The sequence below is a fragment of the Orcinus orca genome, chromosome 1, assembly GCF_937001465.1.
Source record: "Orcinus orca chromosome 1, mOrcOrc1.1, whole genome shotgun sequence".
Taxonomy (NCBI): Eukaryota; Metazoa; Chordata; class Mammalia; order Artiodactyla; family Delphinidae; genus Orcinus; species Orcinus orca.
Genome location: NC_064559.1, coordinates 1568509 through 1594699, shown reverse-complemented (window position 1 = coordinate 1594699; position 26191 = coordinate 1568509). Strand labels below are relative to the sequence as shown.

Sequence of the window (26191 nt, the reverse complement as noted above, 5' to 3'; positions counted from 1 at the left end):
TTCTTTCGCCAAGAAAGTCTTGCCTGGTAAACTAAACAGCGTATCCATAGAGCGGACACGTGATTTACATTCTGAAGCAGGCGCCCCGCCTTACGGAACGGCGACGGTTCTCAGGGGGGCCGGGCAGGAGCCGCTCCGCGCGTCTGTGCCAGGGACCCACCCGCCTGCGGGACCTCCGGCCGCCTCGCAGGAAGCTACGACGCCCAGTCCCACGGCTACCTGTGCAGCGAGGTGTACTCCGCGGACGCGTGCCACACACACTTCAAGCGGGAGCGCGGCCTGAGTGGCAAGGCGAGAGGCCGGCCTGCCGCGCAGACCAAGAAGGCGCTCTTCGGCCTGGGCCTAGGTGCTTGCGCCGCCCCCCTGGGCCTGCCGGGCTCTGAGGGCCCTGCCCTGGACACCCTGCCCCCCTGCCCTTGGTTCAGTCACAGCAGAGGTGGCCACACCCACACCCTCTGTGACCTCGGCGTTCCACCCTCCTGCAGCCCCGCCCGCCCCCCTCCGCCGGTTGCCCTGGGCTACGGAAGCTGCATCCTGGGGCCAGGGGGTTCCCAGGAGGCCAAGGGAAGACACGATGGCCTTCAATGAGTCGCAGAGGCCTTACGTGGCCTTGTGTGGTTGGGCTCACCTCTGACGTTTCAGTGAACTCTGCGAGAAGACAGGGACCTACCTGCAGCCTCTCAGTTGGGCTCCACGGTAAGGTGTGCGGGACAGACCTCAAACTGACCCACGGCATGGAGCAACACCCGCCATCGAGAGGTCTACAAGAGAGCCGCTGCAGCTAGCCCACAGGTCCGAGAAAACTAGGTTCTTCTTTACGTAAGTGAGTTTTGGGGAGATTTGTTGCAAAGCATTACCACAGCAAGAGCCGACTAATACAACGTTCTCCAAATCACTGCCATGTCCACGGCTGCCACCGAGCCTACATGTAAGGCACCTGTGTCCTCGAACTTTGAGAACTCCTGAATTCTCGGTGCCTCTCCAACACAATGTACGTGGCTAAGGTGTCCCCAGATAACTTCACTAACGTACCACCGAGACCGCCCTAAGCTTTTATTGAACGCAATGCAACGCTCTTTCTATTCGTTTTCCGTTTCGACGTCGGTAAAATGCTTTCCGTCAATCTAAAAGGATGGAAAATTGGCACAAAACACTCTGCGGATAGTTGTTTTTCACAAAGGAAAATCACAAACGAAACAGGCATTTCACCGGGTGTAGAGCACTAACGCCCCCTAGTGCCTCTAAATGCCAAGTGAACAGAGGCGCTTAATTAAATATCGAATCCCAGCTCTCTCCGCTTGAGAGGGAGAGCAAGCCATTCTCAAGTGGAGGAGGGATGTTTTCAGCAGCTATCTGCAACATTCTGTGGACCTGGCCACTGTGTAGCTACAAAGAAACCTTTTGTCTGAGGAAACTAACTAAAGAAACTTGAAAGTGGAGAAAGAGAGAAAGAAGGAGACAATACCCTCTTCTTGGTGACTCATTCACTTATTCGTTCACTTACCAAAGCAAATATCCACTACGTGTAGCGAGTACTGTGCTGAAAACCGCACAGAACACGGAGACGTACCCCCATTCGCAGGGAGGTTAGATACCAGAGAGGGAGACAAGATGTAGATTACCTTACGGCCGTTCCGCACATGTCTTGTTAAACAGTTTACAGCTTCAGGGGAGAGAAGGGATCCAGAAATCGCCTGGATTCTCAGTGAAGTCTTCCCAGAGAAGCAGGTGCAAAATAGGTGGACTGGAAGAAACAAAACAATTAACCTCGTGGGTAGATATGAAACGGAGCAGAGGTGCACAGATATTTAGACCCCGTTCTTCCTTGAAACGTCTAGAAAGTGAAACTGAAGCCAAATTACGGAGGGCCTTGAGTGTCAGTCTTAGGAGCTTGGCCGTATGGGGATGACAGCGGGTGCCACGGACGGCTCGGAAGAGGGCAAGGGCATAACCCAAGAGCCCTGGGAGGTGTAGGAGAGGTCGCAGCGAGGGAGGTAGAAAGGCATGCGATTCTCCGAAGCAGTCACCGTAAGCCAGGTGTAAACTCATAAACGGTAGACGCGGAGTAAGGGCGACACAGATGGCAGGGAGGAGTACGAGGGACACTAGAAAGGAAAACGGTCAGGGCTTCACCAGGGATTGGGTGCATTCCTTTCTCCCTCTAACAGAGGTTATCAGTAACCGGGCTGGTCGCTGGGAATCAAGAGCAAGCAAAACAGGCGTGATCTCTTCTTCCTCACGGACCACGGGGTAAACTTACCTACCTGAAACTGGATGTGAAAGGCGACGACGGCCATAAGCGAGAGGTGCGTGGTGTCACGTGAGCTACGGTAGGGGGACGTGATGAGTTGAGTCGGTAAGGGGACGCTTTCTTGACCAAGTGACACCTGAGAAGAGATGAGAAGGGTGAGGCGGCATCAGTCAGCTGCAAACTAAACAGAGGGACACTTCCTGCAGAGGGGCAGCACGGGCGATGCGCCGTTGTAAGTATGCAGGCCTGAGAGGAGGCCACTGTGGGCAGGATGATTGAGAATGAAAGGAAGGAGCTGCAAGACGAGGCCGCAGAGATCACGCTCCACCCTGCCCAGGGGATGCCCTGCCCTGCGGACTAGCACACCCAGAGAGAGAGTACCAGTGCACAGCCAGATGAGAAGCCCGCTCGAGAACGCAAGCCAACGCTGCTTCTTTCGCCAAGAAAGTCTTGCCTGGTAAACTAAACAGCGTATCCATAGAGCGGACACGTGATTTACATTCTGGAGCAGGCGCCCCGCCTTACGGAACGGCGACGGTTCTCAGGGGGACCGGGCAGGAGCCGCTCCGCGCGTCTGTGCCAGGGACCCACCCGCCTGCGGGACCTCCGGCCGCCTCGCAGGAAGCTACGACGCCCAGTCCCACGGCTACCTGTGCAGCGAGGTGGACTCCGCGGACGCGTGCCACACACACTTCAAGCGGGAGCGCGGCCTGAGTGGCAAGGCGAGAGGCCGGCCTGCCGCGCAGACCAAGAAGGCGCTCTTCGGCCTGGGCCTAGGTGCTTGCGCCGCCCCCCTGGGCCTGCCGGGCTCTGAGGGCCCTGCCCTGGACACCCTGCCCCCCTGCCCTTGGTTCAGTCACAGCAGAGGTGGCCACACCCACACCCTCTGTGACCTCGGCGTTCCACCCTCCTGCAGCCCCGCCCGCCCCCCTCCGCCGGTTGCCCTGGGCTACGGAAGCTGCATCCTGGGGCCAGGGGGTTCCCAGGAGGCCAAGGGAAGACACGATGGCCTTCAATGAGTCGCAGAGGCCTTACGTGGCCTTGTGTGGTTGGGCTCACCTCTGACGTTTCAGTGAACTCTGCGACAAGACAGGGACCTACCTGCAGCCTCACAGTTGGGCTCCACGGTAAGGTGTGCGGGACAGACCTCAAACTGACCCACGGCATGGAGCAACACCCGCCATCGAGAGGTCTACAAGAGAGCCGCTGCAGCTAGCCCACAGGTCCGAGAAAACTAGGTTCTTCTTTACGTAAGTGAGTTTTGGGGAGATTTGTTGCAAAGCATTACCACAGCAAGAGCCGACTAATACAACGTTCTCCAAATCACTGCCATGTCCACGGCTGCCACCGAGCCTACGTGTAAGGCACCTGTGTCCTCGAACTTTGAGAACTCCTGAATTCTCGGTGCCTCTCCAACACAATGTACGTGGCTAAGGTGTCCCCAGATAACTTCACTAACGTACCACCGAGACCGCCCTAAGCTTTTATTGAACGCAATGCAACGCTCTTTCTATTCGTTTTCCGTTTCGACGTCGGTAAAATGCTTTCCGTCAATCTAAAAGGATGGAAAATTGGCACAAAACACTCTGCGGATAGTTGTTTTTCACAAAGGAAAATCACAAACGAAACAGGCATTTCACCGGGTGTAGAGCACTAACGCCCCCTGGTGCCTCTAAATGCCAAGTGAACAGAGGCGCTTAATTAAATATCGAATCCCAGCTCTCTCCGCTTGAGAGGGAGAGCAAGCCATTCTCAAGTGGAGGAGGGATGTTTTCAGCAGCTATCTGCAACATTCTGTGGACCTGGCCACTGTGTAGCTACAAAGAAACCTTTTGTCTGAGGAAACTAACTAAAGAAACTTGAAAGTGGAAAAAGAGAGAAAGAATGAGACAATACCCTCTTCTTGGTGACTCATTCACTTATTCGTTCACTTACCAAAGCAAATATCCACTACGTGTAGCGAGTACTGTGCTGAAAACCGCACAGAACACGGAGACATACCCCCATTCGCAGGGAGGTTAGATACCAGAGAGGGAGACAAGATGTAGATTACCTTACGGCCGTTCCGCACATGTCTTGTTAAACAGTTTACAGCTTCAGGGGAGAGAAGGGATCCAGAAATCGCCTGGATTCTCAGTGAAGTCTTCCCAGAGAAGCAGGTGCAAAATAGGTGGACTGGAAGAAACAAAACAATTAACCTCGTGGGTAGATATGAAATGGAGCAGAGGTGCACAGATATTTAGACCCCGTTCTTCCTTGAAACGTCTAGAAAGTGAAACTGAAACCAAATTACGGAGGGCCTTGAGTGTCAGTCTTAGGAGCTTGGCCGTATGGGGATGACAGCGGGTGCCACGGACGGCTCGGAAGAGGGCAAGGGCATAACCCAAGAGCCCTGGGAGGTGTAGGAGAGGTCGCAGCGAGGGAGGTAGAAAGGCATGCGATTCTCCGAAGCAGTCACCGTAAGCCAGGTGTAAACTCATAACCGGTAGACGCGGAGTAAGGGCGACAGATGGCAGGGAGGAGTACGAGGGACACTAGAAAGGAAAACGGTCAGGGCTTCACCAGGGATTGGGTGCATTCCTTTCTCCCTCTAACAGAGGTTATCAGTAACCGGGCTGGTCGCTGGGAATCAAGAGCAAGCAAAACAGGCGTGATCTCTTCTTCCTCACGGACCACGGGGTAAACTTACCTACCTGAAACTGGATGTGAAAGGCGACGACGGCCATAAGCGAGAGGTGCGTGGTGTCACGTGAGCTACGGTAGGGGGACGTGATGAGTTGAGTCGGTAAGGGGACGCTTTCTTGACCAAGTGACACCTGAGAAGAGATGAGAAGGGTGAGGTGGCATCAGTCAGCTGCAAACTAAACAGAGGGACACTTCCTGCAGAGGGGCAGCACGGGCGATGCGCCGTTGTAAGTATGCAGGCCTGAGAGGAGGCCACTGTGGGCAGGATGATTGAGAATGAAAGGAAGGAGCTGCAAGACGAGGCCGCAGAGATCACGCTCCACCCTGCCCAGGGGATGCCCTGCCCTGCGGACTAGCACACCCAGAGAGAGAGTACCAGTGCACAGCCAGATGAGAAGCCCGCTCGAGAACGCAAGCCAACGCTGCTTCTTTCGCCAAGAAAGTCTTGCCTGGTAAACTAAACAGCGTATCCATAGAGCGGACACGTGATTTACATTCTGAAGCAGGCGCCCCGCCTTACGGAACGGCGACGGTTCTCAGGGGGGCCGGGCAGGAGCCGCTCCGCGCGTCTGTGCCAGGGACCCACCCGCCTGCGGGACCTCCGGCCGCCTCGCAGGAAGCTACGACGCCCAGTCCCACGGCTACCTGTGCAGCGAGGTGGACTCCGCGGACGCGTGCCACACACACTTCAAGCGGGAGCGCGGCCTGAGTGGCAAGGCGAGAGGCCGGCCTGCCGCGCAGACCAAGAAGGCGCTCTTCGGCCTGGGCCTAGGTGCTTGCGCCGCCCCCCTGGGCCTGCCGGGCTCTGAGAGCCCTGCCCTGGACACCCTGCCCCCCTGCCCTTGGTTCAGTCACAGCAGAGGTGGCCACACCCACACCCTCTGTGACCTCGGCGTTCCACCCTCCTGCAGCCCCGCCCGCCCCCCTCCGCCGGTTGCCCTGGGCTACGGAAGCTGCATCCTGGGGCCAGGGGGTTCCCAGGAGGCCAAGGGAAGACACGATGGCCTTCAATGAGTCGCAGAGGCCTTACGTGGCCTTGTGTGGTTGGGCTCACCTCTGACGTTTCAGTGAACTCTGCGAGAAGACAGGGACCTACCTGCAGCCTCTCAGTTGGGCTCCACGGTAAGGTGTGCGGGACAGACCTCAAACTGACCCACGGCATGGAGCAACACCCGCCATCGAGAGGTCTACAAGAGAGCCGCTGCAGCTAGCCCACAGGTCCGAGAAAACTAGGTTCTTCTTTACGTAAGTGAGTTTTGGGGAGATTTGTTGCAAAGCATTACCACAGCAAGAGCCGACTAATACAACGTTCTCCAAATCACTGCCATGTCCACGGCTGCCACCGAGCCTACGTGTAAGGCACCTGTGTCCTCGAACTTTGAGAACTCCTGAATTCTCGGTGCCTCTCCAACACAATGTACGTGGCTAAGGTGTCCCCAGATAACTTCACTAACGTACCACCGAGACCGCCCTAAGCTTTTATTGAACGCAATGCAACGCTCTTTCTATTCGTTTTCCGTTTCGACATCGGTAAAATGCTTTCCGTCAATCTAAAAGGATGGAAAATTGGCACAAAACACTCTGCGGATAGTTGTTTTTCACAAAGGAAAATCACAAACGAAACAGGCATTTCACCGGGTGTAGAGCACTAACGCCCCCTAGTGCCTCTAAATGCCAAGTGAACAGAGGCGCTTAATTAAATATCGAATCCCAGCTCTCTCCGCTTGAGAGGGAGAGCAAGCCATTCTCAAGTGGAGGAGGGATGTTTTCAGCAGCTATCTGCAACATTCTGTGGACCTGGCCACTGTGTAGCTACAAAGAAACCTTTTGTCTGAGGAAACTAACTAAAGAAACTTGAAAGTGGAGAAAGAGAGAAAGAAGGAGACAATACCCTCTTCTTGGTGACTCATTCACTTATTCGTTCGCTTACCAAAGCAAATATCCACTACGTGTAGCGAGTACTGTGCTGAAAACCGCACAGAACACGGAGACGTACCCCCATTCGCAGGGAGGTTAGATACCAGAGAGGGAGACAAGATGTAGATTACCTTACGGCCGTTCCGCACATGTCTTGTTAAACAGTTTACAGCTTCAGGGGAGAGAAGGGATCCAGAAATCGCCTGGATTCTCAGTGAAGTCTTCCCAGAGAAACAGGTGCAAAATAGGTGGACTGGAAGAAACAAAACAATTAACCTCGTGGGTAGATATGAAACGGAGCAGAGGTGCACAGATATTTAGACCCCGTTCTTCCTTGAAACGTCTAGAAAGTGAAACTGAAGCCAAATTACGGAGGGCCTTGAGTGTCAGTCTTAGGAGCTTGGCCGTATGGGGATGACAGCGGGTGCCACGGACGGCTCGGAAGAGGGCAAGGGCATAACCCAAGAGCCCTGGGAGGTGTAGGAGAGGTCGCAGCGAGGGAGGTAGAAAGGCATGCGATTCTCCGAAGCAGTCACCGTAAGCCAGGTGTAAACTCATAAACGGTAGACGCGGAGTAAGGGCGACACAGATGGCAGGGAGGAGTACGAGGGACACTAGAAAGGAAAACGGTCAGGGCTTCACCAGGGATTGGGTGCATTCCTTTCTCCCTCTAACAGAGGTTATCAGTAACCGGGCTGGTCGCTGGGAATCAAGAGCAAGCAAAACAGGCGTGATCTCTTCTTCCTCACGGACCACGGGGTAAACTTACCTACCTGAAACTGGATGTGAAAGGCGACGACGGCCATAAGCGAGAGGTGCGTGGTGTCACGTGAGCTACGGTAGGGGGACGTGATGAGTTGAGTCGGTAAGGGGACGCTTTCTTGACCAAGTGACACCTGAGAAGAGATGAGAAGGGTGAGGCGGCATCAGTCAGCTGCAAACTAAACAGAGGGACACTTCCTGCAGAGGGGCAGCACGGGCGATGCGCCGTTGTAAGTATGCAGGCCTGAGAGGAGGCCACTGTGGGCAGGATGATTGAGAATGAAAGGAAGGAGCTGCAAGACGAGGCCGCAGAGATCACGCTCCACCCTGCCCAGGGGATGCCCTGCCCTGCGGACTAGCACACCCAGAGAGAGAGTACCAGTGCACAGCCAGATGAGAAGCCCGCTCGAGAACGCAAGCCAACGCTGCTTCTTTCGCCAAGAAAGTCTTGCCTGGTAAACTAAACAGCGTATCCATAGAGCGGACACGTGATTTACATTCTGGAGCAGGCGCCCCGCCTTACGGAACGGCGACGGTTCTCAGGGGGACCGGGCAGGAGCCGCTCCGCGCGTCTGTGCCAGGGACCCACCCGCCTGCGGGACCTCCGGCCGCCTCGCAGGAAGCTACGACGCCCAGTCCCACGGCTACCTGTGCAGCGAGGTGGACTCCGCGGACGCGTGCCACACACACTTCAAGCGGGAGCGCGGCCTGAGTGGCAAGGCGAGAGGCCGGCCTGCCGCGCAGACCAAGAAGGCGCTCTTCGGCCTGGGCCTAGGTGCTTGCGCCGCCCCCCTGGGCCTGCCGGGCTCTGAGGGCCCTGCCCTGGACACCCTGCCCCCCTGCCCTTGGTTCAGTCACAGCAGAGGTGGCCACACCCACACCCTCTGTGACCTCGGCGTTCCACCCTCCTGCAGCCCCGCCCGCCCCCCTCCGCCGGTTGCCCTGGGCTACGGAAGCTGCATCCTGGGGCCAGGGGGTTCCCAGGAGGCCAAGGGAAGACACGATGGCCTTCAATGAGTCGCAGAGGCCTTACGTGGCCTTGTGTGGTTGGGCTCACCTCTGACGTTTCAGTGAACTCTGCGAGAAGACAGGGACCTACCTGCAGCCTCACAGTTGGGCTCCACGGTAAGGTGTGCGGGACAGACCTCAAACTGACCCACGGCATGGAGCAACACCCGCCATCGAGAGGTCTACAAGAGAGCCGCTGCAGCTAGCCCACAGGTCCGAGAAAACTAGGTTCTTCTTTACGTAAGTGAGTTTTGGGGAGATTTGTTGCAAAGCATTACCACAGCAAGAGCCGACTAATACAACGTTCTCCAAATCACTGCCATGTCCACGGCTGCCACCGAGCCTACGTGTAAGGCACCTGTGTCCTCGAACTTTGAGAACTCCTGAATTCTCGGTGCCTCTCCAACACAATGTACGTGGCTAAGGTGTCCCCAGATAACTTCACTAACGTACCACCGAGACCGCCCTAAGCTTTTATTGAACGCAATGCAACGCTCTTTCTATTCGTTTTCCGTTTCGACGTCGGTAAAATGCTTTCCGTCAATCTAAAAGGATGGAAAATTGGCACAAAACACTCTGCGGATAGTTGTTTTTCACAAAGGAAAATCACAAACGAAACAGGCATTTCACCGGGTGTAGAGCACTAACGCCCCCTGGTGCCTCTAAATGCCAAGTGAACAGAGGCGCTTAATTAAATATCGAATCCCAGCTCTCTCCGCTTGAGAGGGAGAGCAAGCCATTCTCAAGTGGAGGAGGGATGTTTTCAGCAGCTATCTGCAACATTCTGTGGACCTGGCCACTGTGTAGCTACAAAGAAACCTTTTGTCTGAGGAAACTAACTAAAGAAACTTGAAAGTGGAAAAAGAGAGAAAGAATGAGACAATACCCTCTTCTTGGTGACTCATTCACTTATTCGTTCACTTACCAAAGCAAATATCCACTACGTGTAGCGAGTACTGTGCTGAAAACCGCACAGAACACGGAGACATACCCCCATTCGCAGGGAGGTTAGATACCAGAGAGGGAGACAAGATGTAGATTACCTTACGGCCGTTCCGCACATGTCTTGTTAAACAGTTTACAGCTTCAGGGGAGAGAAGGGATCCAGAAATCGCCTGGATTCTCAGTGAAGGCTTCCCAGAGAAGCAGGTGCAAAATAGGTGGACTGGAAGAAACAAAACAATTAACCTCGTGGGTAGATATGAAACGGAGCAGAGGTGCACAGATATTTAGACCCCGTTCTTCCTTGAAACGTCTAGAAAGTGAAACTGAAACCAAATTACGGAGGGCCTTGAGTGTCAGTCTTAGGAGCTTGGCCGTATGGGGATGACAGCGGGTGCCACGGACGGCTCGGAAGAGGGCAAGGGCATAACCCAAGAGCCCTGGGAGGTGTAGGAGAGGTCGCAGCGAGGGAGGTAGAAAGGCATGCGATTCTCCGAAGCAGTCACCGTAAGCCAGGTGTAAACTCATAACCGGTAGACGCGGAGTAAGGGCGACAGATGGCAGGGAGGACTACGAGGGACACTAGAAAGGAAAACGGTCAGGGCTTCACCAGGGATTGGGTGCATTCCTTTCTCCCTCTAACAGAGGTTATCAGTAACCGGGCTGGTCGCTGGGAATCAAGAGCAAGCAAAACAGGCGTGATCTCTTCTTCCTCACGGACCACGGGGTAAACTTACCTACCTGAAACTGGATGTGAAAGGCGACGACGGCCATAAGCGAGAGGTGCGTGGTGTCACGTGAGCTACGGTAGGGGGACGTGATGAGTTGAGTCGGTAAGGGGACGCTTTCTTGACCAAGTGACACCTGAGAAGAGATGAGAAGGGTGAGGCGGCATCAGTCAGCTGCAAACTAAACAGAGGGACACTTCCTGCAGAGGGGCAGCACGGGCGATGCGCCGTTGTAAGTATGCAGGCCTGAGAGGAGGCCACTGTGGGCAGGATGATTGAGAATGAAAGGAAGGAGCTGCAAGACGAGGCCGCAGAGATCACGCTCCACCCTGCCCAGGGGATGCCCTGCCCTGCGGACTAGCACACCCAGAGAGAGAGTACCAGTGCACAGCCAGATGAGAAGCCCGCTCGAGAACGCAAGCCAACGCTGCTTCTTTCGCCAAGAAAGTCTTGCCTGGTAAACTAAACAGCGTATCCATAGAGCGGACACGTGATTTACATTCTGAAGCAGGCGCCCCGCCTTACGGAACGGCGACGGTTCTCAGGGGGGCCGGGCAGGAGCCGCTCCGCGCGTCTGTGCCAGGGACCCACCCGCCTGCGGGACCTCCGGCCGCCTCGCAGGAAGCTACGACGCCCAGTCCCACGGCTACCTGTGCAGCGAGGTGGACTCCGCGGACGCGTGCCACACACACTTCAAGCGGGAGCGCGGCCTGAGTGGCAAGGCGAGAGGCCGGCCTGCCGCGCAGACCAAGAAGGCGCTCTTCGGCCTGGGCCTAGGTGCTTGCGCCGCCCCCCTGGGCCTGCCGGGCTCTGAGGGCCCTGCCCTGGACACCCTGCCCCCCTGCCCTTGGTTCAGTCACAGCAGAGGTGGCCACACCCACACCCTCTGTGACCTCGGCGTTCCACCCTCCTGCAGCCCCGCCCGCCCCCCTCCGCCGGTTGCCCTGGGCTACGGAAGCTGCATCCTGGGGCCAGGGGGTTCCCAGGAGGCCAAGGGAAGACACGATGGCCTTCAATGAGTCGCAGAGGCCTTACGTGGCCTTGTGTGGTTGGGCTCACCTCTGACGTTTCAGTGAACTCTGCGAGAAGACAGGGACCTACCTGCAGCCTCACAGTTGGGCTCCACGGTAAGGTGTGCGGGACAGACCTCAAACTGACCCACGGCATGGAGCAACACCTGCCATCGAGAGGTCTACAAGAGAGCCGCTGCAGCTAGCCCACAGGTCCGAGAAAACTAGGTTCTTCTTTACGTAAGTGAGTTTTGGGGAGATTTGTTGCAAAGCATTACCACAGCAAGAGCCGACTAATACAACGTTCTCCAAATCACTGCCATGTCCACGGCTGCCACCGAGCCTACGTGTAAGGCACCTGTGTCCTCGAACTTTGAGAACTCCTGAATTCTCGGTGCCTCTCCAACACAATGTACGTGGCTAAGGTGTCCCCAGATAACTTCACTAACGTACCACCGAGACCGCCCTAAGCTTTTATTGAACGCAATGCAACGCTCTTTCTATTCGTTTTCCGTTTCGACGTCGGTAAAATGCTTTCCGTCAATCTAAAAGGATGGAAAATTGGCACAAAACACTCTGCGGATAGTTGTTTTTCACAAAGGAAAATCACAAACGAAACAGGCATTTCACCGGGTGTAGAGCACTAACGCCCCCTGGTGCCTCTAAATGCCAAGTGAACAGAGGCGCTTAATTAAATATCCAATCCCAGCTCTCTCCGCTTGAGAGGGAGAGCAAGCCATTCTCAAGTGGAGGAGGGATGTTTTCAGCAGCTATCTGCAACATTCTGTGGACCTGGCCACTGTGTAGCTACAAAGAAACCTTTTGTCTGAGGAAACTAACTAAAGAAACTTGAAAGTGGAAAAAGAGAGAAAGAATGAGACAATACCCTCTTCTTGGTGACTCATTCACTTATTCGTTCACTTACCAAAGCAAATATCCACTACGTGTAGCGAGTACTGTGCTGAAAACCGCACAGAACACGGAGACATACCCCCATTCGCAGGGAGGTTAGATACCAGAGAGGGAGACAAGATGTAGATTACCTTACGGCCGTTCCGCACATGTCTTGTTAAACAGTTTACAGCTTCAGGGGAGAGAAGGGATCCAGAAATCGCCTGGATTCTCAGTGAAGTCTTCCCAGAGAAGCAGGTGCAAAATAGGTGGACTGGAAGAAACAAAAAAATTAACCTCGTGGGTAGATATGAAACGGAGCAGAGGTGCACAGATATTTAGAGCCCGTTCTTCCTTGAAACGTCTAGAAAGTGAAACTGAAACCAAATTACGGAGGGCCTTGAGTGTCAGTCTTAGGAGCTTGGCCGTATGGGGATGACAGCGGGTGCCACGGACGGCTCGGAAGAGGGCAAGGGCATAACCCAAGAGCCCTGGGAGGTGTAGGAGAGGTCGCAGCGAGGGAGGTAGAAAGGCATGCGATTCTCCGAAGCAGTCACCGTAAGCCAGGTGTAAACTCATAAACGGTAGACGCGGAGTAAGGGCGACACAGATGGCAGGGAGGAGTACGAGGGACACTAGAAAGGAAAACGGTCAGGGCTTCACCAGGGATTGGGTGCATTCCTTTCTCCCTCTAACAGAGGTTATCAGTAACCGGGCTGGTCGCTGGGAATCAAGAGCAAGCAAAACAGGCGTGATCTCTTCTTCCTCACGGACCACGGGGTAAACTTACCTACCTGAAACTGGATGTGAAAGGCGACGACGGCCATAAGCGAGAGGTGCGTGGTGTCACGTGAGCTACGGTAGGGGGAGGTGATGAGTTGAGTCGGTAAGGGGACGCTTTCTTGACCAAGTGACACCTGAGAAGAGATGAGAAGGGTGAGGCGGCATCAGTCAGCTGCAAACTAAACAGAGGGACACTTCCTGCAGAGGGGCAGCACGGGCGATGCGCCGTTGTAAGTATGCAGGCCTGAGAGGAGGCCACTGTGGGCAGGATGATTGAGAATGAAAGGAAGGAGCTGCAAGACGAGGCCGCAGAGATCACGCTCCACCCTGCCCAGGGGATGCCCTGCCCTGCGGACTAGCACACCCAGAGAGAGAGTACCAGTGCACAGCCAGATGAGAAGCCCGCTCGAGAACGCAAGCCAACGCTGCTTCTTTCGCCAAGAAAGTCTTGCCTGGTAAACTAAACAGCGTATCCATAGAGCGGACACGTGATTTACATTCTGGAGCAGGCGCCCCGCCTTACGGAACGGCGACGGTTCTCAGGGGGACCGGGCAGGAGCCGCTCCGCGCGTCTGTGCCAGGGACCCACCCGCCTGCGGGACCTCCGGCCGCCTCGCAGGAAGCTACGACGCCCAGTCCCACGGCTACCTGTGCAGCGAGGTGGACTCCGCGGACGCGTGCCACACACACTTCAAGCGGGAGCGCGGCCTGAGTGGCAAGGCGAGAGGCCGGCCTGCCGCGCAGACCAAGAAGGCGCTCTTCGGCCTGGGCCTAGGTGCTTGCGCCGCCCCCCTGGGCCTGCCGGGCTCTGAGGGCCCTGCCCTGGACACCCTGCCCCCCTGCCCTTGGTTCAGTCACAGCAGAGGTGGCCACACCCACACCCTCTGTGACCTCGGCGTTCCACCCTCCTGCAGCCCCGCCCGCCCCCCTCCGCCGGTTGCCCTGGGCTACGGAAGCTGCATCCTGGGGCCAGGGGGTTCCCAGGAGGCCAAGGGAAGACACGATGGCCTTCAATGAGTCGCAGAGGCCTTACGTGGCCTTGTGTGGTTGGGCTCACCTCTGACGTTTCAGTGAACTCTGCGAGAAGACAGGGACCTACCTGCAGCCTCACAGTTGGGCTCCACGGTAAGGTGTGCGGGACAGACCTCAAACTGACCCACGGCATGGAGCAACACCCGCCATCGAGAGGTCTACAAGAGAGCCGCTGCAGCTAGCCCACAGGTCCGAGAAAACTAGGTTCTTCTTTACGTAAGTGAGTTTTGGGGAGATTTGTTGCAAAGCATTACCACAGCAAGAGCCGACTAATACAACGTTCTCCAAATCACTGCCATGTCCACGGCTGCCACCGAGCCTACGTGTAAGGCACCTGTGTCCTCGAACTTTGAGAACTCCTGAATTCTCGGTGCCTCTCCAACACAATGTACGTGGCTAAGGTGTCCCCAGATAACTTCACTAACGTACCACCGAGACCGCCCTAAGCTTTTATTGAACGCAATGCAACGCTCTTTCTATTCGTTTTCCGTTTCGACGTCGGTAAAATGCTTTCCGTCAATCTAAAAGGATGGAAAATCGGCACAAAACACTCTGCGGATAGTTGTTTTTCACAAAGGAAAATCACAAACGAAACAGGCATTTCACCGGGTGTAGAGCACTAACGCCCCCTGGTGCCTCTAAATGCCAAGTGAACAGAGGCGCTTAATTAAATATCGAATCCCAGCTCTCTCCGCTTGAGAGGGAGAGCAAGCCATTCTCAAGTGGAGGAGGGATGTTTTCAGCAGCTATCTGCAACATTCTGTGGACCTGGCCACTGTGTAGCTACAAAGAAACCTTTTGTCTGAGGAAACTAACTAAAGAAACTTGAAAGTGGAAAAAGAGAGAAAGAATGAGACAATACCCTCTTCTTGGTGACTCATTCACTTATTCGTTCACTTACCAAAGCAAATATCCACTACGTGTAGCGAGTACTGTGCTGAAAACCGCACAGAACACGGAGACATACCCCCATTCGCAGGGAGGTTAGATACCAGAGAGGGAGACAAGATGTAGATTACCTTACGGCCGTTCCGCACATGTCTTGTTAAACAGTTTACAGCTTCAGGGGAGAGAAGGGATCCAGAAATCGCCTGGATTCTCAGTGAAGGCTTCCCAGAGAAGCAGGTGCAAAATAGGTGGACTGGAAGAAACAAAACAATTAACCTCGTGGGTAGATATGAAACGGAGCAGAGGTGCACAGATATTTAGACCCCGTTCTTCCTTGAAACGTAGAGAAAGTGAAACTGAAACCAAATTACGGAGGGCCTTGAGTGTCAGTCTTAGGAGCTTGGCCGTATGGGGATGACAGCGGGTGCCACGGACGGCTCGGAAGAGGGCAAGGGCATAACCCAAGAGCCCTGGGAGGTGTAGGAGAGGTCGCAGCGAGGGAGGTAGAAAGGCATGCGATTCTCCGAAGCAGTCACCGTAAGCCAGGTGTAAACTCATAACCGGTAGACGCGGAGTAAGGGCGACAGATGGCAGGGAGGACTACGAGGGACACTAGAAAGGAAAACGGTCAGGGCTTCACCAGGGATTGGGTGCATTCCTTTCTCCCTCTAACAGAGGTTATCAGTAACCGGGCTGGTCGCTGGGAATCAAGAGCAAGCAAAACAGGCGTGATCTCTTCTTCCTCACGGACCACGGGGTAAACTTACCTACCTGAAACTGGATGTGAAAGGCGACGACGGCCATAAGCGAGAGGTGCGTGGTGTCACGTGAGCTACGGTAGGGGGACGTGATGAGTTGAGTCGGTAAGGGGACGCTTTCTTGACCAAGTGACACCTGAGAAGAGATGAGAAGGGTGAGGCGGCATCAGTCAGCTGCAAACTAAACAGAGGGACACTTCCTGCAGAGGGGCAGCACGGGCGATGCGCCGTTGTAAGTATGCAGGCCTGAGAGGAGGCCACTGTGGGCAGGATGATTGAGAATGAAAGGAAGGAGCTGCAAGACGAGGCCGCAGAGATCACGCTCCACCCTGCCCAGGGGATGCCCTGCCCTGCGGACTAGCACACCCAGAGAGAGAGTACCAGTGCACAGCCAGATGAGAAGCCCGCTCGAGAACGCAAGCCAACGCTGCTTCTTTCGCCAAGAAAGTCTTGCCTGGTAAACTAAACAGCGTATCCATAGAGCGGACACGTGATTTACATTCTGAAGCAGGCGCCCCGCCTTACGGAACGGCGACGGTTCTCAGGGGGGCCGGGCAGGAGCCGCTCCGCGCGTCTGTGCCAGGGACCCACCCGCCTGCGGGACCTCCGGCCGCCTCGCAGGAAGCTACGACGCCCAGTCCCACGGCTACCTGTGCAGCGAGGTGGACTCCGCGGACGCGTGCCACACACACTTCAAGCGGGAGCGCGGCCTGAGTGGCAAGGCGAGAGGCCGGCCTGCCGCGCAGACCAAGAAGGCGCTCTTCGGCCTGGGCCTAGGTGCTTGCGCCGCCCCCCTGGGCCTGCCGGGCTCTGAGGGCCCTGCCCTGGACACCCTGCCCCCCTGCCCTTGGTTCAGTCACAGCAGAGGTGGCCACACCCACACCCTCTGTGACCTCGGCGTTCCACCCTCCTGCAGCCCCGCCCGCCCCCCTCCGCCGGTTGCCCTGGGCTACGGAAGCTGCATCCTGGGGCCAGGGGGTTCCCAGGAGGCCAAGGGAAGACACGATGGCCTTCAATGAGTCGCAGAGGCCTTACGTGGCCTTGTGTGGTTGGGCTCACCTCTGACGTTTCAGTGAACTCTGCGAGAAGACAGGGACCTACCTGCAGCCTCTCAGTTGGGCTCCACGGTAAGGTGTGCGGGACAGACCTCAAACTGACCCACGGCATGGAGCAACACCCGCCATCGAGAGGTCTACAAGAGAGCCGCTGCAGCTAGCCCACAGGTCCGAGAAAACTAGGTTCTTCTTTACGTAAGTGAGTTTTGGGGAGATTTGTTGCAAAGCATTACCACAGCAAGAGCCGACTAATACAACGTTCTCCAAATCACTGCCATGTCCACGGCTGCCACCGAGCCTACGTGTAAGGCACCTGTGTCCTCGAACTTTGAGAACTCCTGAATTCTCGGTGCCTCTCCAACACAATGTACGTGGCTAAGGTGTCCCCAGATAACTTCACTAACGTACCACCGAGACCGCCCTAAGCTTTTATTGAACGCAATGCAACGCTCTTTCTATTCGTTTTCCATTTCGACGTCGGTAAAATGCTTTCCGTCAATCTAAAAGGATGGAAAATCGGCACAAAACACTCTGCGGATAGTTGTTTTTCACAAAGGAAAATCACAAACGAAACAGGCATTTCACCGGGTGTAGAGCACTAACGCCCCCTGGTGCCTCTAAATGCCAAGTGAACAGAGGCGCTTAATTAAATATCGAATCCCAGCTCTCTCCGCTTGAGAGGGAGAGCAAGCCATTCTCAAGTGGAGGAGGGATGTTTTCAGCAGCTATCTGCAACATTCTGTGGACCTGGCCACTGTGTAGCTACAAAGAAACCTTTTGTCTGAGGAAACTAACTAAAGAAACTTGAAAGTGGAGAAAGAGAGAAAGAATGAGACAATACCCTCTTCTTGGTGACTCATTCACTTATTCGTTCACTTACCAAAGCAAATATCCACTACGTGTAGAGAGTACTGTGCTGAAAACCGCACAGAACACGGAGACGTACCCCCATTCGCAGGGAGGTTAGATACCAGAGAGGGAGACAAGATGTAGATTACCTTACGGCCGTTCCGCACATGTCTTGTTAAACAGTTTACAGCTTCAGGGGAGAGAAGGGATCCAGAAATCGCTTGGATTCTCAGTGAAGTCTTCCCAGAGAAGCAGGTGCAAAATAGGTGGACTGGAAGAAACAAAAAAATTAACCTCGTGGGTAGATATGAAACGGAGCAGAGGTGCACAGATATTTAGACCCCGTTCTTCCTTGAAACGTCTAGAAAGTGAAACTGAAGCCAAATTACGGAGGGCCTTGAGTGTCAGTCTTAGGAGCTTGGCCGTATGGGGATGACAGCGGGTGCCACGGACGGCTCGGAAGAGGGCAAGGGCATAACCCAAGAGCCCTGGGAGGTGTAGGGGAGGTCGCAGCGAGGGAGGTAGAAAGGCATGCGATTCTCCGAAGCAGTCACCGTAAGCCAGGTGTAAACTCATAAACGGTAGACGCGGAGTAAGGGCGACACAGATGGCAGGGAGGAGTACGAGGGACACTAGAAAGGAAAACGGTCAGGGCTTCACCAGGGATTGGGTGCATTCCTTTCTCCCTCTAACAGAGGTTATCAGTAACCGGGCTGGTCGCTGGGAATCAAGAGCAAGCAAAACAGGCGTGATCTCTTCTTCCTCACGGACCACGGGGTAAACTTACCTACCTGAAACTGGATGTGAAAGGCGACGACGGCCATAAGCGAGAGGTGCGTGGTGTCACGTGAGCTACGGTAGGGGGACGTGATGAGTTGAGTCGGTAAGGGGACGCTTTCTTGACCAAGTGACACCTGAGAAGAGATGAGAAGGGTGAGGCGGCATCAGTCAGCTGCAAACTAAACAGAGGGACACTTCCTGCAGAGGGGCAGCACGGGCGATGCGCCGTTGTAAGTATGCAGGCCTGAGAGGAGGCCACTGTGGGCAGGATGATTGAGAATGAAAGGAAGGAGCTGCAAGACGAGGCTGCAGAGATCACGCTCCACCCTGCCCAGGGGATGCCCTGCCCTGCGGACTAGCACACCCAGAGAGAGAGTACCAGTGCACAGCCAGATGAGAAGCCCGCTCGAGAATGCAAGCCAACGCTGCTTCTTTCGCCAAGAAAGTCTTGCCTGGTAAACTAAACAGCGTATCCATAGAGCGGACACGTGATTTACATTCTGAAGCAGGCGCCCCGCCTTACGGAACGGCGACGGTTCTCAGGGGGGCCGGGCAGGAGCCGCTCCGCGCGTCTGTGCCAGGGACCCACCCGCCTGCGGGACCTCCGGCCGCCTCGCAGGAAGCTACGACGCCCAGTCCCACGGCTACCTGTGCAGCGAGGTGTACTCCGCGGACGCGTGCCACACACACTTCAAGCGGGAGCGCGGCCTGAGTGGCAAGGCGAGAGGCCGGCCTGCCGCGCAGACCAAGAAGGCGCTCTTCGGCCTGGGCCTAGGTGCTTGCGCCACCCCCCTGGGCCTGCCGGGCTCTGAGGGCCCTGCCCTGGACACCCTGCCCCCCTGCCCTTGGTTCAGTCACAGCAGAGGTGGCCACACCCACACCCTCTGTGACCTCGGCGTTCCACCCTCCTGCAGCCCCGCCCGCCCCCCTCCGCCGGTTGCCCTGGGCTACGGAAGCTGCATCCTGGGGCCAGGGGGTTCCCAGGAGGCCAAGGGAAGACACGATGGCCTTCAATGAGTCGCAGAGGCCTTACGTGGCCTTGTGTGGTTGGGCTCACCTCTGACGTTTCAGTGAACTCTGCGAGAAGACAGGGACCTACCTGCAGCCTCACAGTTGGGCTCCACGGTAAGGTGTGCGGGACAGACCTCAAACTGACCCACGGCATGGAGCAACACCCGCCATCGAGAGGTCTACAAGAGAGCCGCTGCAGCTAGCCCACAGGTCCGAGAAAACTAGGTTCTTCTTTACGTAAGTGAGTTTTGGGGAGATTTGTTGCAAAGCATTACCACAGCAAGAGCCGACGAATACAACGTTCTCCAAATCACTGCCATGTCCACGGCTGCCACCGAGCCTACGTGTAAGGCACCTGTGTCCTCGAACTTTGAGAACTCCTGAATTCTCGGTGCCTCTCCAACACAATGTACGTGGCTAAGGTGTCCCCAGATAACTTCACTAACGTACCACCGAGACCGCCCTAAGCTTTTATTGAACGCAATGCAACGCTCTTTCTATTCGTTTTCCGTTTCGACGTCGGTAAAATGCTTTCCGTCAATCTAAAAGGATGGAAAATTGGCACAAAACACTCTGCGGATAGTTGTTTTTCACAAAGGAAAATCACAAACGAAACAGGCATTTCACCGGGTGTAGAGCACTAACGCCCCCTGGTGCCTCTAAATGCCAAGTGAACAGAGGCGCTTAATTAAATATCGAATCCCAGCTCTCTCCGCTTGAGAGGGAGAGCAAGCCATTCTCAAGTGGAGGAGGGATGTTTTCAGCAGCTATCTGCAACATTCTGTGGACCTGGCCACTGTGTAGCTACAAAGAAACCTTTTGTCTGAGGAAACTAACTAAAGAAACTTGAAAGTGGAAAAAGAGAGAAAGAATGAGACAATACCCTCTTCTTGGTGACTCATTCACTTACTCGTTCACTTACCAAAGCAAATATCCACTACGTGTAGAGAGTACTGTGCTGAAAACCGCACAGAACACGGAGACGTACCCCCATTCGCAGGGAGGTTAGATACCAGAGAGGGAGACAAGACGTAGATTACCTTACGGCCGTTCCGCACATGTCTTGTTAAACAGTTTACAGCTTTAGGGGAGAGAAGGGATCCAGAAATCGCCTGGATTCTCAGTGAAGTCTTCCCAGAGAAGCAGGTGCAAAATAGGTGGACTGGAAGAAACAAAAAAATTAACCTCGTGGGTAGATATGAAACGGAGCAGAGGTGCACAGATATTTAGAGCCCGTTCTTCCTTGAAACGTCTAGAAAGTGAAACTGAAACCAAATTACGGAGGGCCTTGAGTGTCAGTCTTAGGAGCTTGGCCGTATGGGGATGACAGCGGGTGCCACGGACGGCTCGGAAGAGGGCAAGGGCATAACCCAAGAGCCCTGGGAGGTGTAGGAGAGGTCGCAGCGAGGGAGGTAGAAAGGCATGCGATTCTCCGAAGCAGTCACCGTAAGCCAGGTGTAAACTCATAAACGGTAGACGCGGAGTAAGGGCGACACAGATGGCAGGGAGGAGTACGAGGGACACTAGAAAGGAAAACGGTCAGGGCTTCACCAGGGATTGGGTGCATTCCTTTCTCCCTCTAACAGAGGTTATCAGTAACCGGGCTGGTCGCTGGGAATCAAGAGCAAGCAAAACAGGCGTGATCTCTTCTTCCTCACGGACCACGGGGTAAACTTACCTACCTGAAACTGGATGTGAAAGGCGACGACGGCCATAAGCGAGAGGTGCGTGGTGTCACGTGAGCTACGGTAGGGGGACGTGATGAGTTGAGTCGGTAAGGGGACGCTTTCTTGACCAAGTGACACCTGAGAAGAGATGAGAAGGGTGAGGCGGCATCAGTCAGCTGCAAACTAAACAGAGGGACACTTCCTGCAGAGGGGCAGCACGGGCGATGCGCCGTTGTAAGTATGCAGGCCTGAGAGGAGGCCACTGTGGGCAGGATGATTGAGAATGAAAGGAAGGAGCTGCAAGACGAGGCCGCAGAGATCACGCTCCACCCTGCCCAGGGGATGCCCTGCCCTGCGGACTAGCACACCCAGAGAGAGAGTACCAGTGCACAGCCAGATGAGAAGCCCGCTCGAGAATGCAAGCCAACGCTGCTTCTTTCGCCAAGAAAGTCTTGCCTGGTAAACTAAACAGCGTATCCATAGAGCGGACACGTGATTTACATTCTGAAGCAGGCGCCCCGCCTTACGGAACGGCGACGGTTCTCAGGGGGGCCGGGCAGGAGCCGCTCCGCGCGTCTGTGCCAGGGACCCACCCGCCTGCGGGACCTCCGGCCGCCTCGCAGGAAGCTACGACGCCCAGTCCCACGGCTACCTGTGCAGCGAGGTGGACTCCGCGGACGCGTGCCACACACACTTCAAGCGGGAGCGCGGCCTGAGTGGCAAGGCGAGAGGCCGGCCTGCCGCGCAGACCAAGAAGGCGCTCTTCGGCCTGGGCCTAGGTGCTTGCGCCGCCCCCCTGGGCCTGCCGGGCTCTGAGGGCCCTGCCCTGGACACCCTGCCCCCCTGCCCTTGGTTCAGTCACAGCAGAGGTGGCCACACCCACACCCTCTGTGACCTCGGCGTTCCACCCTCCTGCAGCCCCGCCCGCCCCCCTCCGCCGGTTGCCCTGGGCTACGGAAGCTGCATCCTGGGGCCAGGGGGTTCCCAGGAGGCCAAGGGAAGACACGATGGCCTTCAATGAGTCGCAGAGGCCTTACGTGGCCTTGTGTGGTTGGGCTCACCTCTGACGTTTCAGTGAACTCTGCGAGAAGACAGGGACCTACCTGCAGCCTCACAGTTGGGCTCCACGGTAAGGTGTGCGGGACAGACCTCAAACTGACCCACGGCATGGAGCAACACCCGCCATCGAGAGGTCTACAAGAGAGCCGCTGCAGCTAGCCCACAGGTCCGAGAAAACTAGGTTCTTCTTTACGTAAGTGAGTTTTGGGGAGATTTGTTGCAAAGCATTACCACAGCAAGAGCCGACTAATACAACGTTCTCCAAATCACTGCCATGTCCACGGCTGCCACCGAGCCTACGTGTAAGGCACCTGTGTCCTCGAACTTTGAGAACTCCTGAATTCTCGGTGCCTCTCCAACACAATGTACGTGGCTAAGGTGTCCCCAGATAACTTCACTAACGTACCACCGAGACCGCCCTAAGCTTTTATTGAACGCAATGCAACGCTCTTTCTATTCGTTTTCCGTTTCGACGTCGGTAAAATGCTTTCCGTCAATCTAAAAGGATGGAAAATTGGCACAAAACGCTCTGCGGATAGTTGTCTTTCACAAAGGAAAATCACAAACGAAACAGGCATTTCACCGGGTGTAGAGCACTAACGCCCCCTGGTGCCTCTAAATGCCAAGTGAACAGAGGCGCTTAATTAAATATCCAATCCCAGCTCTCTCCGCTTGAGAGGGAGAGCAAGCCATTCTCAAGTGGAGGAGGGATGTTTTCAGCAGCTATCTGCAACATTCTGTGGACCTGGCCACTGTGTAGCTACAAAGAAACCTTTTGTCTGAGGAAACTAACTAAAGAAACTTGAAAGTGGAAAAAGAGAGAAAGAATGAGACAATACCCTCTTCTTGGTGACTCATTCACTTATTCGTTCACTTACCAAAGCAAATATCCACTACGTGTAGAGAGTACTGTGCTGAAAACCGCACAGAACACGGAGACGTACCCCCATTCGCAGGGAGGTTAGATACCAGAGAGGGAGACAAGATGTAGATTACCTTACGGCCGTTCCGCACATGTCTTGTTAAACAGTTTACAGCTTCAGGGGAGAGAAGGGATCCAGAAATCGCCTGGATTCTCAGTGAAGGCTTCCCAGAGAAGCAGGTGCAAAATAGGTGGACTGGAAGAAACAAAAAAATTAACCTCGTGGGTAGATATGAAACGGAGCAGAGGTGCACAGATATTTAGAGCCCGTTCTTCCTTGAAACGTCTAGAAAGTGAAACTGAAACCAAATTACGGAGGGCCTTGAGTGTCAGTCTTAGGAGCTTGGCCGTATGGGGATGACAGCGGGTGCCACGGACGGCTCGGAAGAGGGCAAGGGCATAACCCAAGAGCACTGGGAGGTGTAGGAGAGGTCGCAGCGAGGGAGGTAGAAAGGCATGCGATTCTCCGAAGCAGTGACCGTAAGCCAGGTGTAAACTCATAAACGGTAGACGCGGAGTAAGGGCGACACAGATGGCAGGGAGGAGTACGAGGGACACTAGAAAGGAAAACGGTCAGGGCTTCACCAGGGATTGGGTGCATTCCTTTCTCCCTCTAACAGAGGTTATCAGTAACCGGGCTGGTCGCTGGGAATCAAGAGTAAGCAAAACAGGCGTGATCTCTTCTTCCTCACGGACCACGGGGTAAACTTACCTACCTGAAACTGGATGTGAAAGGCGACGACGGCCATAAGCGAGAGGTGCGTGGTGTCACGTGAGCTACGGTAGGGGGACGTGATGAGTTGAGTCGGTAAGGGGACGCTTTCTTGACCAAGTGACACCTGAGAAGAGATGAGAAGGGTGAGGCGGCATCAGTCAGCTGCAAACTAAACAGAGGGACACTTCCTGCAGAGGGGCAGCACGGGCGATGCGCCGTTGTAAGTATGCAGGCCTGAGAGGAGGCCACCGTGGGCAGGATGATTGAGAATGAAAGGAAGGAGCTGCAAGACGAGGCCGCAGAGATCACGCTCCACCCTGCCCAGGGGATGCCCTGCCCTGCGGACTAGCACACCCAGAGAGAGAGTACCAGTGCACAGCCAGATGAGAAGCCCGCTCGAGAACGCAAGCCAACGCTGCTCCTTTCGCCAAGAAAGTCTTGCCTGGTAAACTAAACAGCGTATCCATAGAGCGGACACGTGATTTACATTCTGAAGCAGGCGCCCCGCCTTACGGAACGGCGACGGTTCTCGGGGGGGCCGGGCAGGAGCCGCTCCGCGCGTCTGTGCCAGGGACCCACCCGCCTGCGGGACCTCCGGCCGCCTCGCAGGAAGCTACGACGCCCAGTCCCACGGCTACCTGTGCAGCGAGGTGTACTCCGCGGACGCGTGCCACACACACTTCAAGCGGGAGCGCGGCCTGAGTGGCAAGGCGAGAGGCCGGCCTGCCGCGCAGACCAAGAAGGCGCTCTTCGGCCTGGGCCTAGGTGCTTGCGCCGCCCCCCTGGGCCTGCCGGGCTCTGAGGGCCCTGCCCTGGACACCCTGCCCCCCTGCCCTTGGTTCAGTCACAGCAGAGGTGGCCACACCCACACCCTCTGTGACCTCGGCGTTCCACCCTCCTGCAGCCCCGCCCGCCCCCCTCCGCCGGTTGCCCTGGGCTACGGAAGCTGCATCCTGGGGCCAGGGGGTTCCCAGGAGGCCAAGGGAAGACACGATGGCCTTCAATGAGTCGCAGAGGCCTTACGTGGCCTTGTGTGGTTGGGCTCACCTCTGACGTTTCAGTGAACTCTGCGAGAAGACAGGGACCTACCTGCAGCCTCTCAGTTGGGCTCCACGGTAAGGTGTGCGGGACAGACCTCAAACTGACCCACGGCATGGAGCAACACCCGCCATCGAGAGGTCTACAAGAGAGCCGCTGCAGCTAGCCCACAGGTCCGAGAAAACTAGGTTCTTCTTTACGTAAGTGAGTTTTGGGGAGATTTGTTGCAAAGCATTACCACAGCAAGAGCCGACTAATACAACGTTCTCCAAATCACTGCCATGTCCACGGCTGCCACCGAGCCTACATGTAAGGCACCTGTGTCCTCGAACTTTGAGAACTCCTGAATTCTCGGTGCCTCTCCAACACAATGTACGTGGCTAAGGTGTCCCCAGATAACTTCACTAACGTACCATCGAGACCGCCCTAAGCTTTTATTGAACGCAATGCAACGCTCTTTCTATTCGTTTTCCGTTTCGACGTCGGTAAAATGCTTTCCGTCAATCTAAAAGGATGGAAAATTGGCACAAAACACTCTGCGGATAGTTGTTTTTCACAAAGGAAAATCACAAACGAAACAGGCATTTCACCAGGTGTAGAGCACTAACGCCCCCTAGTGCCTCTAAATGCCAAGTGAACAGAGGCGCTTAATTAAATATCGAATCCCAGCTCTCTCCGCTTGAGAGGGAGAGCAAGCCATTCTCAAGTGGAGGAGGGATGTTTTCAGCAGCTATCTGCAACATTCTGTGGACCTGGCCACTGTGTAGCTACAAAGAAACCTTTTGTCTGAGGAAACTAACTAAAGAAACTTGAAAGTGGAAAAAGAGAGAAAGAATGAGACAATACCCTCTTCTTGGTGACTCATTCACTTATTCGTTCACTTACCAAAGCAAATATCCACTACGTGTAGAGAGTACTGTGCTGAAAACCGCACAGAACACGGAGACGTACCCCCATTCGCAGGGAGGTTAGATACCAGAGAGGGAGACAAGATGTAGATTACCTTACGGCCGTTCCGCACATGTCTTGTTAAACAGTTTACAGCTTCAGGGGAGAGAAGGGATCCAGAAATCGCCTGGATTCTCAGTGAAGGCTTCCCAGAGAAGCAGGTGCAAAATAGGTGGACTGGAAGAAACAAAACAATTAACCTCGTGGGTAGATATGAAACGGAGCAGAGGTGCACAGATATTTAGAGCCCGTTCTTCCTTGAAACGTCTAGAAAGTGAAACTGAAGCCAAATTACGGAGGGCCTTGAGTGTCAGTCTTAGGAGCTTGGCCGTATGGGGATGACAGCGGGTGCCACGGACGGCTCGGAAGAGGGCAAGGGCATAACCCAAGAGCCCTGGGAGGTGTAGGGGAGGTCGCAGCGAGGGAGGTAGAAAGGCATGCGATTCTCCGAAGCAGTCACCGTAAGCCAGGTGTAAACTCATAAACGGTAGA

At 55.2% G+C, this 26191-nt stretch overlaps 1 protein-coding gene across 1 annotated transcript in view; it reads right to left on the bottom strand.

Moving 5' to 3' along the window:
- LOC125964774 (metabotropic glutamate receptor 7-like) overlaps positions 1-26191 on the bottom strand; it is a 775781-nt gene that overhangs the window by 482074 nt on the left and 267516 nt on the right. The gene's annotated exons all lie outside the window — the stretch shown is intronic.